Source organism: Balaenoptera musculus, chromosome 3, assembly GCF_009873245.2.
Source record: "Balaenoptera musculus isolate JJ_BM4_2016_0621 chromosome 3, mBalMus1.pri.v3, whole genome shotgun sequence".
Taxonomy (NCBI): domain Eukaryota; kingdom Metazoa; phylum Chordata; class Mammalia; order Artiodactyla; family Balaenopteridae; genus Balaenoptera; species Balaenoptera musculus.
Genome location: NC_045787.1, coordinates 43,925,671 through 43,939,931, shown reverse-complemented (window position 1 = coordinate 43,939,931; position 14,261 = coordinate 43,925,671). Strand labels below are relative to the sequence as shown.

The following is a 14,261-nucleotide window of genomic DNA, read 5'->3' as shown; positions in this document are numbered from 1 at the left end:
TTTAGATTACTCATGGCAAAACTGATATTTTATGATTGCTTATTCTCATCGAGTAATGTGGATTTTCCCGAATACATTCAAGCCTAATTTTTATGCTCTCAAGTATTATAGATTTCATTGAGTAGGTGTGCTTATTTTATTTTATTTTTTTCTTACCAGACTGCAGTAGGTTTAATAGTGGCCCCAAAAGATATGTCCAAGTTGTAACCCCCGGAACATGCAAAGGTGACCTTCTTTGGAAAAAAGATCTTTGCACATGTAACTGTGGATCTTGAGATGAGATCACCTTGGATTTAGGGCGGGCCCTACATCCTCCTTATAAAAAGAGGAGAGAAGACCACGTGAAGACAGAGGCAGAGATTCAAGTCCGCCGAGCCACAAGCCAACAACACCAAGCGGCACCAGCAGCCACTAGAAGCAGGGAACGGAATCCCCCTCAGAGCCTCCACACTTCTGGCTTCCAGCACCGTGAACGTAAGTTTGTGCTGCTGCAAGCCACCATTTGTGGCGATTTGTTACAGAGGCCCTAGGACACAAATGCACCAAGCAATAGGTGTTTTCCCACAAGCTTCCTTATACTGTCACGGTATCAGAAACTCAACAGGTTGGAGCTTGTGTCAGAGTTGAGAGAGCAGCTCTCCTGGGGGGAGGGGAATAAATCCCCTAGAACCATCCCAGGATGGTGTAGGACACAGGCCACCCGGCAGGCCTGTCCTCCTCTCCCAGCGCTGGAGCCAGAGGGCAGATGTCAGGAGTTTCTATAACCTGGGTGCCTCAGTTTACCCATCACTGCAACTCAGCACAGAACCCCATCTTCTAGGGCTTATTCTGCCCTTATAAAAGCAACAGATAGCCAGAGGCCAAGCAGTGCTGCTTCTGCCTTCTTGCCACAGAGCGGGCCAGCCACGCTTCTCCCCCTGCAGTCAACCATCAGTTCTGTGGGTGTCCTGGAGCCAGCGCAGCACTTCTGACAAGCCAGTGCCTTTCCGGGCACTGATTTCTACGTGGTGATATTCCGCTTGGCACAAGCAATGAGGTCCGGGAGCCTGATTAACGACTTCATCTCTTCTATGGTCATGTAACAGGGCAGGTCAATTTTATTGAAGAGACTCAGAACCGATGCTTCTTCAAGTTGTTCTGCGGAAAGGAGACCCAGGAGCTGCGCACAGGATGCAGAGATCTGGGTGGGGTTAGAGGCGTCCGCCATGAACAGGAGAGAATGACAGTTTCCATAGTAACTGGACCAGATGGGTCCCATGCTCCACCCCCCAGCTCCCGGATGGTGATCTTTCTCTGAGCCACAATGTCCGTTAGGTTGGTACCCACCGTGGGCCGCGTCGGGGGAGGATCACCCAGGTCGCCCTTCCCATCCCGGGAGCTCAGCTGTGCAAGGCAGTCAAGGTCTCCGTAGTGAGGTGGATGGACCTAGAGTCTGTCATACAGAGTGAAGTAAGTCAGAAAGAGAAAAACAAATACAGTATGCTAACACATATATATGGAATCAGAAAAAAAAAAAGGTTCTGATGAACCTAGGGGCAGGACAAGAATAAAGACGCAGACGTAGAGAATGGACTTGAGGATACGGGGAGGGGGAAGGGTAAGCTGGGACAAAGTGAGAGAGTGGCATGGACATATATACACTACCAAATGTAAAACAGATAGCTAGTGGGAAGCAGCCGCATAGCACAGGGAGATCAGCTCGGTGCTTTGTGACCACCTAGAGGGGTGGGATAGGGAGGGTGGGAGGGAGACGCAAGAGGGAGGACATATGGGGATATATGTATATGTATAGCAGATTCACTTTGTTATACAGCAGAAACTAACACACCAGTGTAAAGCAATTATACTCCAATAAAGGTGTTAAAAAAAAAAAAAGGTCTCGGAGCGGGGCCAAGGAGGGAGCACTGGAGGACCCCGCCCCGGGCGCCCCCCGCCCTGCTCACCGCCAGCGCCCCCCGATCCCCATCCCGCATGCCCGGCGCGGAAGGATCGTCTGCAAGCGTTTCACCAACAGCGTCTCCCCCAGTCCCGTGGCACCGAGCCTGCTTATTTTTTTATAATATCCTCTCCAAGGTATTTTGAAGTTCTGCTGCTATTTTAATGGAAATATCTTTATTGAATTTATTTCATTTTATACATGCATGATGGTTGGTTTTAAAATGTCACACCAAAGAAAATGAATATTCTTAGAATTACATTGTTAATAATTCATTAGTTTACAATAATGTATATCATAAAACAGGAAGAAAAACAGAAACAAAGATTAAACTTTACAGAATGAAAAACAGCCTCTTGCCTCACCCGCTCCCAGTCCAGAACCACTGTCATGTCCCTTTTCAATGTTTGGGTTCTTAGTTTTCCTGGTACTTTCCACTATAACTTTAAGTAATAGGCTTTTGGCTTTGTTTCTTGGTTTACCAACGTTAGATACTAGCACACATTACCTCCTGCTTTAAGGATGATAAGATTCGGCCTCCTGTGTCATGTGGGTACCTGAGAGTTGGTTCATCTACTGGTGAACACCCGCTGCTTATAACACTGACTCTGGTGGTGATTATGGCCGGCATAGCGTGTCTTGCTGGGATATTCTGAGGACCCTTCCTCTGGGTGTTGCGGCTTCATTTCTTCCTGGGATCACTGGCTACCTAGAGCACCAACTCTCCTGTGTCCTCTGCTCATTCTCATTGTTTTAGCCCAGGGGAAAACTCTACTGCTCCTACAAAGACTAACACAAATGATGATCCTTTCCATCACCCCTGGGAACCCTCCTGCTCTCTTTATCGACTGGATTTTCAATTCTAAGCATTCCCAAAGCCACTGGCCAATCAACCCTTGCAGTGTATTGGGCTATGATGCCCTCCAGTCTTGTGTCTGTCATTCCAATCCTGTTTGATTTCTCTATTTCAGAAACTTCTTAAGACTACCTAGTACACTAGGAAGATTATTTTCTAACAGTTCAGTTAATGAGTTTTCCTTTTAAATATCTAGATTTTTTTTTCTTCATTCCAAGGTATTTGAGGAGGGAAGGGAATAGATGCATCTACACCCAGACAGCCATCTTAATCCAATCTTAAATAATATTTTAGTATTTCTTCCCTTTACAACATGACAGCAGGAGAACCTCCAGGAGTCTCCTAAACAGCTGGGATAAGGTATCAGGAGAGCTCTGATGTGTATAACCGGACTCAGCTAAACACCTCTGCTTCCATTTACAATTGTACAGCTTTCAGTGCCCTTTATTCATTGACACTAATTGTTTAGTTTAGACTTACAACTGACCATTGCTGAAAGACAAAAAGCTCAAGAACTTTGATCTTGGAACATAAAAGTTAAGGACAGACATAAAGGTAATACCAATTCTATACATTTGCATCAGTGATCTTTGCCTTATCTGTAAGTTAGAATAAACCTTTTGTAGAATATGAAGATGGCTCTACAACTTCCAAAAGACATTTTTAAAGCAAAATATATTATTGTTATATCCAATTTAGATTTTCATTTATTGGGAATAAAGACTAGCCACATCAAAATGGGCTATATGTAAAGAAATGCTCACCATAGCACTTTAAAACCTTCTCTCTCATATGGTATTTTAAATGCAAAGCATAAGTATAAACTTCCAAAATTAAAAAAAAAAATCTCAGTTGAATTTGTAACAGTTATGAAAGCAAATTTGGTCTATTTTTGATTGCTAAAACATGTTAAATTTCAACCTACATTTTCGTATGTATTGTCACTAAACCAACATCATCTGTCATTTGAAAGTTTGTCCCAAATGTATTTTTTATGAAATAATTTATTTCAACTAAATTAAATTGTGTGCCTTCCCATGGTCAGTGTGAAAAGTTGCAATTCGCTTTTTTTCTTCCAGTTTTATGGAGGTATAATTGACATACAGCACTGTGTAAGTTTCAGGTTTACAGCATAATTTGACTTACATAAATCATGAAATGATCATCACAATAAGTTTAGTGGACATCGATCATCTCACGTAGATACAAAGTTGAAGAAATAGAAAAATAATTGTGTGTGATGAGAGCTCTTGGAATTTACTCTCCTAACAACTTTCAAACATAACATACATCAGTGCTCACTATATTTATCACGTTGTACATTACACCCTAGTATTTACTTACAACTGGAAGTTTGTGGTACCTTTGACTGCCTTCCTCCAGTGTACCCTGCCCTGCCTCTAGTAATCACATATCTGATCTCTTTTCCTATGAGTTTATTTGTTTTTCGGTTTTGGAGTATAATTGACCCTACAACACTATGTTAATTCCTGTTACACAACGTAGTGATTTTTTTCTGTAGATTTCAGAATGATCACCACGATAATTCTAGTTACGAATTTTACCATACAAAAACATTACTTAGTTGTTGACTATATTCCCCATACTGTATATTTCATCCCCATGATTCATTTATTTTGCAACTGGAAAATAATCCTCAGTCTCCCTTACCTATTGCTTTCCTCCCCCTAACCCCCTCTCCTCTGGCAACCACCTGTTTATCATCTGTATTTAAAACTCTATTTCTGTTTTATGTATGTTCATTTGTTTTGTTTTGTAGATTTCACATAAGTGAAAGCCTACAGTGTTTGTCTTTCTCTGACTTATTTCATTCAGCATAATTCCCTCTAGGTCCATCCATGTTGTTGCAAATGGCAATATTTCATTCTTTTTATGGATGAATAATATTCCAGTGTACATATATACGACATCTTCTTTATCCATTCGTCTATTGATGTGCACTTTGGTTGCTTCCATATCTTGGCTATTGTAAATAATGCTGCAGTGAACATAGGGGTGCATATATCCTTTCTAATTAGTGTTTTTGTTTTCTTCAGATAAATACCCAGGATTGGAAATGTTGGATCATATGGTAATTCTATTTTTAATTTTTTGAGGAATTTCCATACTGTTTTGTATAGTGGCTGCACCAATTTACATTCCCACCAACAGTACATGAGGGTTCGGTTCCCTTTTCTTCACATCCTCTTCAACACTTGTTACTTGTTGTCTTTTTAATGATAGCCATTCTGACAGGTATGAGGTGATATCTCATTGTGGCTTTGATTTGCATTTCCCTGATTATTAGTGATGTTGAGTATCTTTTCATGTGCCTGTTGGCTATCTGTATGTCTTCTTTGGAAAAATGTCTATTCAGATTCTCTGCCCATTTTCTAATAGAGTTGTTTTTGTTTTTTGATGTTGAGTTGTATGAGTTCTTTGTATATTTTGGATATTAGCCACTTATCAGATATATTGTTAGCAAATATCTTCTCCCATTCAGTAGGTGATCTTTGTTTTGTTGATAGCAATTTGCTTTCATAGAATATGTATATTACTAAAAATTACAGTAAAGTGAAATTTATTTTTTCAGTTATACTTCTATCTATATCTAAAGTAAAAGATCTTATATCTTTTAATCATATATATTAAGTAAAAGATTTTTCTTAAAACCATTCCTTATTCAATACCTGCAAAAATGATGAAAAGACTAAAAAATGCTAAGAGGGTTCAGAACATTAGATGTTGCCATGAATGTGAGTCTTAAGTCAAAAAGGTTGAGAAATGACTACTTAAAGTAACCCTCAGGAGTATCTTCAACACTAGAGGAGAATAATGAAATTCCATTAGCGATTATCGTTTGGAGGGGGATCCTCATTACAATGATTTTACTTACTTTACTTTTTTGACATTTAAATTAATCCCACTGGTAAGTACTTTAAAAAAATCACATAAGCTCCTAAATATCTAGTTATGACCAATCTAAACTGACTGGAAAACACATATAAAATAATAATTAATGACTCAGCATTGACCCAGAAAATATAAAGTTATGTTTAAGTTGTTCTGATGAAAATTTATTGAATTTTACCAACAATGATGGCCGGTATCTGACTATGAGTTTTTTCTTCTGAACAAGTTTGTTAACTTAATAAAATGCATCCAACATAGTTATGCAGTATTGGTTAGGATAAATTTCTCCCTTTCTGATTACCATAGCCTAGTAACATCATGTAGATACACTTTGTGTTGGTGCAAATTCCATAATGATAATGTAAGAGAGAGAAATAATGTCCTAAAAACAATACACCAGTCATTCAGGATATGGAATCCCAGGTGAGGCAACTTCTTTCAGAATGGGTAGATTGTGACTAAGAGTTTGAAAGTTGGTCTTATGGAGAGCAGTGGCATTTTTTTTTTTTCTGTCTATTTGCAGGGCAGATGACAGTCACATGTGCTAAACACTTCACTGAGCATACCCAAGGTGGTTTGCAATTGCAAGCATGTTAATTATATTTCCGTCTATTTCTATGGCATTCCAGGAAGCATATCAGAACTTAAATGGGTAAGAGTCCTCCTGGATTTTATTACAGGGAGCATTTTAACCAATTCTTACACATAAGAGAAGAAAATTTTTAAAAATATTTTATCACTTCAACTATTATTAATTAGAATAACAATATATAATAAACCTAACAAACCACTGTCACGCACCAGTGTGCTGAGATGCCAGTGCTGAGATGCCAGAACTGAGAACCAGCATCCTAGGATACCACAAAGTATGCCCTTTAAAATTTGAGATACTTGATGTTTAGTTTGTCAGGGCTGCTGTTCAAAGTGCCAAAAGTAGGTGGCTTAAAGAACAGAACTGTATTGTCTCACAGTTCTGGAGGAGGTCCAAAATCAAGGTGTTGGCAGGGTTGGTTCTTTCTGGAGGGCTCTGAGGGACAGATCTGTTCTAGGCCTCTCTTGGGGTTGTATATGGTCTTCTCCCTGTGTCTTTTCACGGCATTTGTCCCTCTATGCATGTCTGTCTTTGGGTCCAAGTTTCCCCTTTTTATAAAGACACCAGTCACTGGATTAGGGCCCATCCTAATGACCTCATTTTAATTTGATTACCTGTGTAAAGACTGTCTCCCAATAAGGCCACATCCTAATGTTCTGGGCATTATGACTCCAACATATCATTTTTAGGATGGTCAACCCATAACATTTGGAGCCAAAAAAAATGCTCGGAATAATAAAAGTAGTCTCTGAGAAGATGGCAACATCTTGACTACACAGCTGCTTGCATCTCCCAGCTAGCACCAACCAAGCAAGAGGATGAAGAAGCTTGCACAAGGAACAATTCTCACAGTGAGTAGCTGACATTACACGCACAATCTCCAATTATGAAAGATCTAGAAATAAATATGGGAATTGGGAGTGAGAAAGTTGGTTTGGGGAAAGACGCTGAAGTCAAACCTTAATCGATTTGATAAATGTAGGGAATTTCCTTAAGTTATTTTTCGATGCCAGGCTCCCTTCGACCCAGGACCTCTCAGTACCCATTCCTCCCCAGACTGCCCCCAAGAGCGTAAATGCTAGCTGCACCTGTGTTTGCATATTTATAACTGCCATTCTTGTAATCTTCACAGTTATTCATAATGAAAAATAGTTTTCATTTACATGTTTTTTTCCCATGCATTTTCTCTTCACCCTCTAAAACTGGGTGAAGAGAAAATTTTGATTAAAAATAATATAAAATACAGTACATCAAACATAGAAGCTGGTAAATTCAGAAGATTATAGGTTCTAAATATAAGAATACTTCCTTTTGGAAAATACTCTAACACTATTTCTTTTCAAGGAAGGCACACACATACACTTTTTTTTTAAATGGAGGTAGCAAGGCTGTCGCTTTACATGATGTCCAGGAGCAGCTATACAGTTTGTGGGACCCAGTGTAAAATGAAAATACAGGGCCCCTCGTTCACAAATTCTTAAGAACGGAAATATCAAAACAGTAGAGCATTAAACCAAGTGCAGGCCCTTCGAAGCATGGGGTCCTCCCTAAGCTCTTATACGCAAAGAATAATTTCACTTCGGTAGACTTTTCTCATTATATAATATAGGCGATTATCTTAGAATTTAGGGAGGGACTAACTAATTATTAGATAACTTAATGAAAAATTTGAAGCTTACATGAAGGGCAGGATGTGACCTCACGTTTGCACTCTTATCAGCGACTTTACTCTTGCTCACTGTTTCCTTGTTCTCTCTTGCCTGCTCTTTTTCTGTCCTCTTATCTCCCTTCCCCCATCTAACCACAGTAAGGAGTGGAAGCATGATCTCATGGGTTTGTGTACTTATGAGAGCATTGGTTTGTATTTCATTTTACTTTCTGAAGAAGTTGAGTCAATAAAAAAAAATAAACTGTACAGCAGTTCACAGAAATGGGTTTGACATACGTTACGAGCTTTGCTTTAGTCACCTTAAAGAATTTAGACAAAAACAATATTTCATGAGTAATAATTGTGTCTTTGTACAAGTTAAGTGGGACTTGTTAGTGGGATGGAGATAGAAGGCCAAATGGCTTGGATGATTTTTTGTTTAAATTTATACTTATTTTGTTAATGTCATGATGTTGGGTCACATAGAGGTGCAGAGATTTGACCTCTAGAATTCCTTGAGAACTTGTTAAGCTGAAAGCAAACCTCTTGGGTCACAGTCAGCCAGTCTGTCACTGTATCTATTTTCCCTGGGGTCTTCCCTAAGCTGCAGCTCTTATTGGCAGCTGTCCCAAGGGTACTGGGAAAAGACTCTGCCCTTTCTGTGGTGTCACTTTCCTGTGGGATTGTACCTATTTAGCCGACGTGGAATAGCCCTGGGGAGGTAGATAAAGAGGTGTGGGGAAAAAAAGGATTGATGTATATAGTAACTGAATTTTAATAAGACTATTCAATATGAGATATTTGTATTTGTATGATTTAAGAGTACTCGCATATATGGGTTCAGAAAAGTAAACTAATCTGATTTTGTTTATATTTCAGGTGATATGAATGAGAATTTCTTTCAAATGTTTACTCTCTGGGACTGCGTTACTATAAAGTGCGTGTCTTGGGGAGGGGAGCAGAGAAGAGACTTCTTACAAGGAGGGGATGTGTAGGTCCCTCTGTTCCCTCTCAAGCCCCGGGTGGTTCCCAGGTGACAGGCACATCTTGAGGATCAGGAATTCGTGACTTCTGTGTCCCTGCTGCAGCACCATCTTCTAACACAGACTACGCTGGGCTTTAACTTCTTCATCCAACAAATGAAAAAAGTGCTACTTGTCTTGCATGGATCACATGACAGGATGTATATGAAAGTAATAAATCATCATCTATGTCATAAATACAAATAATGGAATTTTGTTGCATGTAGCTAAATCAAATATTGATAACAACATATAGTACATACCCTAATGGGAAGGTAAGTGTTAAAATATTTTCTGATTCTCTGCCAATTTTGGCCCAAGACCTCCGGTACCCTTTCATCCATCAGGCTGCCCTAAGAGCTAAAAATGATAGAAGCATCACCGTTCCCACATTTATAACTGCCATTCCTGTTGCCTTCAGGATGTGAAACACAATTATACCATGTAAGGTTCACAGTCCTGACTAATTCCATCCCCTCTGAAATCACTGCAAAACATTATTTTATCCTTTTTTTTAATTTAATTTTTATTTTATATTAGAGTATAGTTGATTTACAATGTTGTGTAGCTACTGAGAAGAGGGCAGCACTTGTCTCTGGTACCATGGACTTAAGCCTGGGTCCTGAGGAGGTGGGGAATGGGAGAATGGTGCTGTGATAGATACTGAAAGGATTGTTTCCACCAAACCCTCTGGAAGGGCGTTTAGAGCAATGTTTTCCACTCATGTTCTGAAGTTCAACACCAAAGCTGGAGGAGAGATTCTTTTGTTTTCACATGGAACACAGATTGGATTTAGCCCCTGCAGGACGCCAGCCTTCTCAGCCTCGTCTGCCATCAAGATGACTTCCCAATTTCAGTAACAGCCAAAACATGTGGCACAAACGGCCAGAGGCTGGTCTCTGGTGGGAGCACGCAGTGGACCCGACGTCCAGCAGCAGCAGACAAGGCCAAAGGGGCGTAAGGCAAGAGGGGGCTGTGAGAGGGCCCAGGCCACACGGCCACTGCCAGGCCTTGTCCTTGGCCATGTGAGGATTCAGGGGCTCTCCCAGAAATGCCCTAATGATACCCTGATGCACGTGGAAGTCCCATGGGAGTGGATGGGAACATCCGCTGAGGTGGAGTTTCTTTCTTTTAGGGTCATAGCATTTACAACCCCTAGGCTTGTGAAACCTGAGGAAGCGTGGGTTGTACCCATGTTGTCATTCAGTGAATTAGAGTCCCTTCAGGATTGAAGGGACTCTCCTTTAGTAAATGAGGCTACTTAAGCGAGTTGCTCTTACACTCTTAGGCTATTAGTGGGAGTTATCTGGCATGAGGAAGGGCATTGCCCTGTATGTTTCTTTACAACACCATTTATCCTGTTTTCTCTCACCAACTTCTGTTCTGTACATGCATCAAAAGAACAATACAAAATGGTCATATATACCTTTTGCCCATTATTTGAAACTAATGTTTCTAACAATCATCACAAGTTGAACATTAACATTTTCTCAAAATATGACTCCGATGAGACTTGTTTTCTTTTGAAATACTCAACCCACTGATAGAGCTTTGAGTGTTTTGGGATAAAAATAGACAAAAAGATGTTTTTAATCTATATTTTGGGAGCATTTAGGGGACACCTACCCCCAAGAACTTGGGAATAGGGGGAAGAAGACTGCCTTTGGGATATTAAACTAGTAAAGCCCACACAACCACTTCTGAGAACCAACCCAAGAATTTGTCTGCAATCATGTATCTGTATAACTTAGACTCCAGTCAGAATGAGTAGGAAATTTCTCAGGGCTCAGGGATCCCGGGCTACAACAGGAATATAATTTAATAAGCAACAACCTAACCAATTGTGTCAAACCCCATTTGGGGGAAGACAGCAAACAGCTCTCTAGCTTCCTGAATGTTTAGCCAGCCTTGGTTTAAAATTCTCATTTAATTCTTCCAACATCCTGGTTAGGCAGGCATTATCATACCCATTTTACAGATGAAGAAACAAGAGGCTCTGAGAGATTATCTCACTCCCCCAAATTGCTTTTGCTAAGTGACAGATCCAGAATTTTGATTCAAGTCTGTCTGAATCAGGGAACCTGGGTTACCAAATGTTAAGGCTATCTGTATCAGAATCCCCTAAACAAGAATTCTGGGTCACCCCCGTTATAATTCATTTGATCTTGGGGTAGAAAGGACATGGGAGATTAAAGAATTTAACTTTTCAAAGCTCAGTAAGACATTCTGCTGCTCATTCAGGCATGGGAACCACTAACCCACAGATTGAAAATATAAACTGTACCCACTCAAGCACGATTTAGGTGAGTAGTACCTGTTCATCCTGGAAGGGGTCTACATTTCCAACAGATATGAACATTTATAGAGATGTAAATTATGATGCCCCAACACTACGAAACACTCCTGCTCGATAATGAATTCCCTTTGTTCTGGTTTTGGTTCACCAAACGTTATGAAAATGTGACTTCCCAAGTAGTTTGTCTTCCAGGAAAGAGTACTGACCTGCCACTCCAAACATTTCAGCACTTTTATTGAGTTAATCCAGCAGTCTCTCTGAGTGTGGTTATTGTGAATTCCCAATATCCACACAATCTGTGTGACAAAAGATCAGCCTGTAATTTTGAGAGCCAGACCCTGGACCTCAATGCATCCGAAACAGCAAATGCCACCTTGACTGTGTATCTGGGGGCAGCCCTGCTCGCTGAGGGCACGGGCAGGCTTTCCACTTACCCTGCCACTGTTGGTGTTAGAATTTGGTGGGGAGAAAGGTCACCCACCCTATTGCCAACAGAGGAACATAAAGAAATATTTACAAATTGGCAAACACTCAGTAAACTGGATAGCCCTCACTCAGATAAGTACAGGGCAGTTGATTAAGTTGCTGCGTACTAAAATGCAGTCTTATCTTATTTAGCCTGGCTCCGAGTTATCCCCATTCTGACAAGAGTCCTGGATAGGGAGACACAGGCTTACAGAAAAGTTCTTAGTTAATTGTCACAGATGGACGGTCACACAGAGTGTGATTTTGTTAGTGTTTTGCCAATTTAACTCTAAAATGACTACATTATTTTCTCTATCTTTAAGTTATTGGGCATGGGGCATCTCACCATTGCCTCATATACTAAAAAAAGGTATATTAATGATTTGAGAATATTTGCCCTAACACTAAGAAGTGAAGTCCTACCAACATTAAGTTTTGTGGAAATTTTAACAATATTAAATTGTAGTTGATAAATGGGCTTGAAGGGTAATTGTTAGAAACTGTAGTTATGGGTAGTATTTATCAGGGCTAATGACGAGAACTTTATTCTTGCCTGTCTTTGGTGGAATCACTTAGGTACGTTTTGGTGTTGCCAACAACAATAACCAAAATCTCAAAACCATGTTAAGTGTTCGCAAGTGTGGAAAACCATGTTAAGTGTTCGCAAGTGTGGAAAACCATGTTAAGTGTTCACATGTGTGGAAAACCATCAGATCCTTCAGGCAAAGCAAATGTTTCATGAGCAAAGAAGAAACCAATTACATAGTATTTTCAAGAGGTGGTTTCAACTACATACAGAAAGTCGGGATGAGCAGAAGATGCCCAGGCAGCTATTTCTTTTCTTGACGCACCTTCTCAGAAGCTTCCCCGGCAACCCGCACATGGGAGGCCAGCTTTGGCCCATGATCCATCCTTGCATTCCTCCCTTTGAGCAAGGTCTTAGGAGCCAAGGTTGTGGAGTTGGTGGGGATGAAGGTGCAGGGTTGGAAGGGAGAGGGAAGCCGAGCATTGACGACTGTCATTGGGAGCTAGGGTGACTGCCAAGTACCAAATCACCTGAGATTTTCCCATTTGAATGAGGATTTGGGGGGGATTGGAAGTGTCTTTACTATGCGCCTACCTTCTGCCTTTTTAAAAGAAATCCGTGTAGGTTATAGAATTTTAAAAATATGTTTTGAGAAAGGAGAAGCTATGATGCGCATTACTTATAGAGCATTAGGTTACAATCTCTAGACTCGCATTGTATGGCTGAACATTCTCTCATTAGTCTAATAAAATGCAGAACATCCAGTAAAGATTTTTTAACTCAGTTTTCCTGATGAATTATATTCTTTTAGTATCACCAAGTTCAAGAAGCATGATGTAAAAAAGTGTTGGCAAACTACTGCCGAGAGGTCCAGATCTAACCTGTGGCCTACCTTTTAGAACACAGCCATGCCTATTTGTTCAATATTGTCTGTGTGGCTGCTTTGTTGCTACAGTGGCAGAGCTGTGAGAAAGACTGTATGACCCACAACGGTCTGAAGTATTTACTATTTGGCCCTTTATAGAGAACATTAAGTCCTTAATATGAAGAAATGATTTTTAAAAATGGAGGTATGAAATACACCTTCTCCACAAAATCCCACACATTCTTTCTTATCCCTTTTACCATAAAGCTGAAAACAGTATAGCAAGAAATTGTTGCTAGCACTGAAACCTAAGGGGCTCAGAAGAAATGCCACACTAATGCAAGGAAGAATTTTAAGATTGTGATGACCAGTTTGGTTCTTTTAATTAATTTGTCTCATGGTAATTTACAAGGTTGAAGGATTCAAAAATGCTTCACACTAGTTTTATGGGACACATTTTGAACTCTTAGCTTTACATCCAGTGTTTATTATTTCTGAGAAAGTGTTGAGGAAATTGTAATAAGGGAACATTCAGGGGATAAAGAAGACACTGGTTAGAAACCGTTCACCTGAGATATCTGTATTCCCAGGTCCATAGCAGCATTATTCACAATAGTCAAGACATAGAAATAGCCTAAGTGTCAATGGATGAGTGGATAAAGAAGAGGTGGTGTATATATATAATGGCATATTATTCAGCCTTAAAAAAGGAAATCCTGTCATTTGCAACAACTTGGATGAAACTGGAGGACATTATGCTGAGTGTAATAAGCCAGACAGAGAATGATAAAATACTGCATGGTATCACTTATATGTGGAATTAAAAAAAAAAAAAAGTCAACTTACATAAATAGAGTGGAAAAGTGGTTGCCAGGGGCTGGGGGTGGTGAAAATAGGGAGAGGTTTGTAAAGGGCACAAACTTTCAGTTATCAAATGAATAAGGTCTGAGGATCTAATGTATACTATGGAGAGTATCATTGATAATACTGTATTATATAATTGAAATTTGCTAAAAGAGTAGAACTTAAATGCTCTCTCTCTCTCTCTCTCACACACACACACACATACAAAAGGTAAATATGTGAGGTGATGGATGTGTTAATTAACTAGATGGGGGAATCCTTTCACAATGTATATGTAT

The 14,261-nt window shown here is 40.0% G+C and overlaps 1 pseudogene; it reads right to left on the bottom strand.

Annotated features, from left to right (window-relative positions):
• Nucleotides 1-923: 923 nt before the first annotated feature.
• LOC118892483 lies at nt 924-2,567 on the bottom strand (annotated as a pseudogene).
• Nucleotides 2,568-14,261: the final 11,694 nt, after the last annotated feature.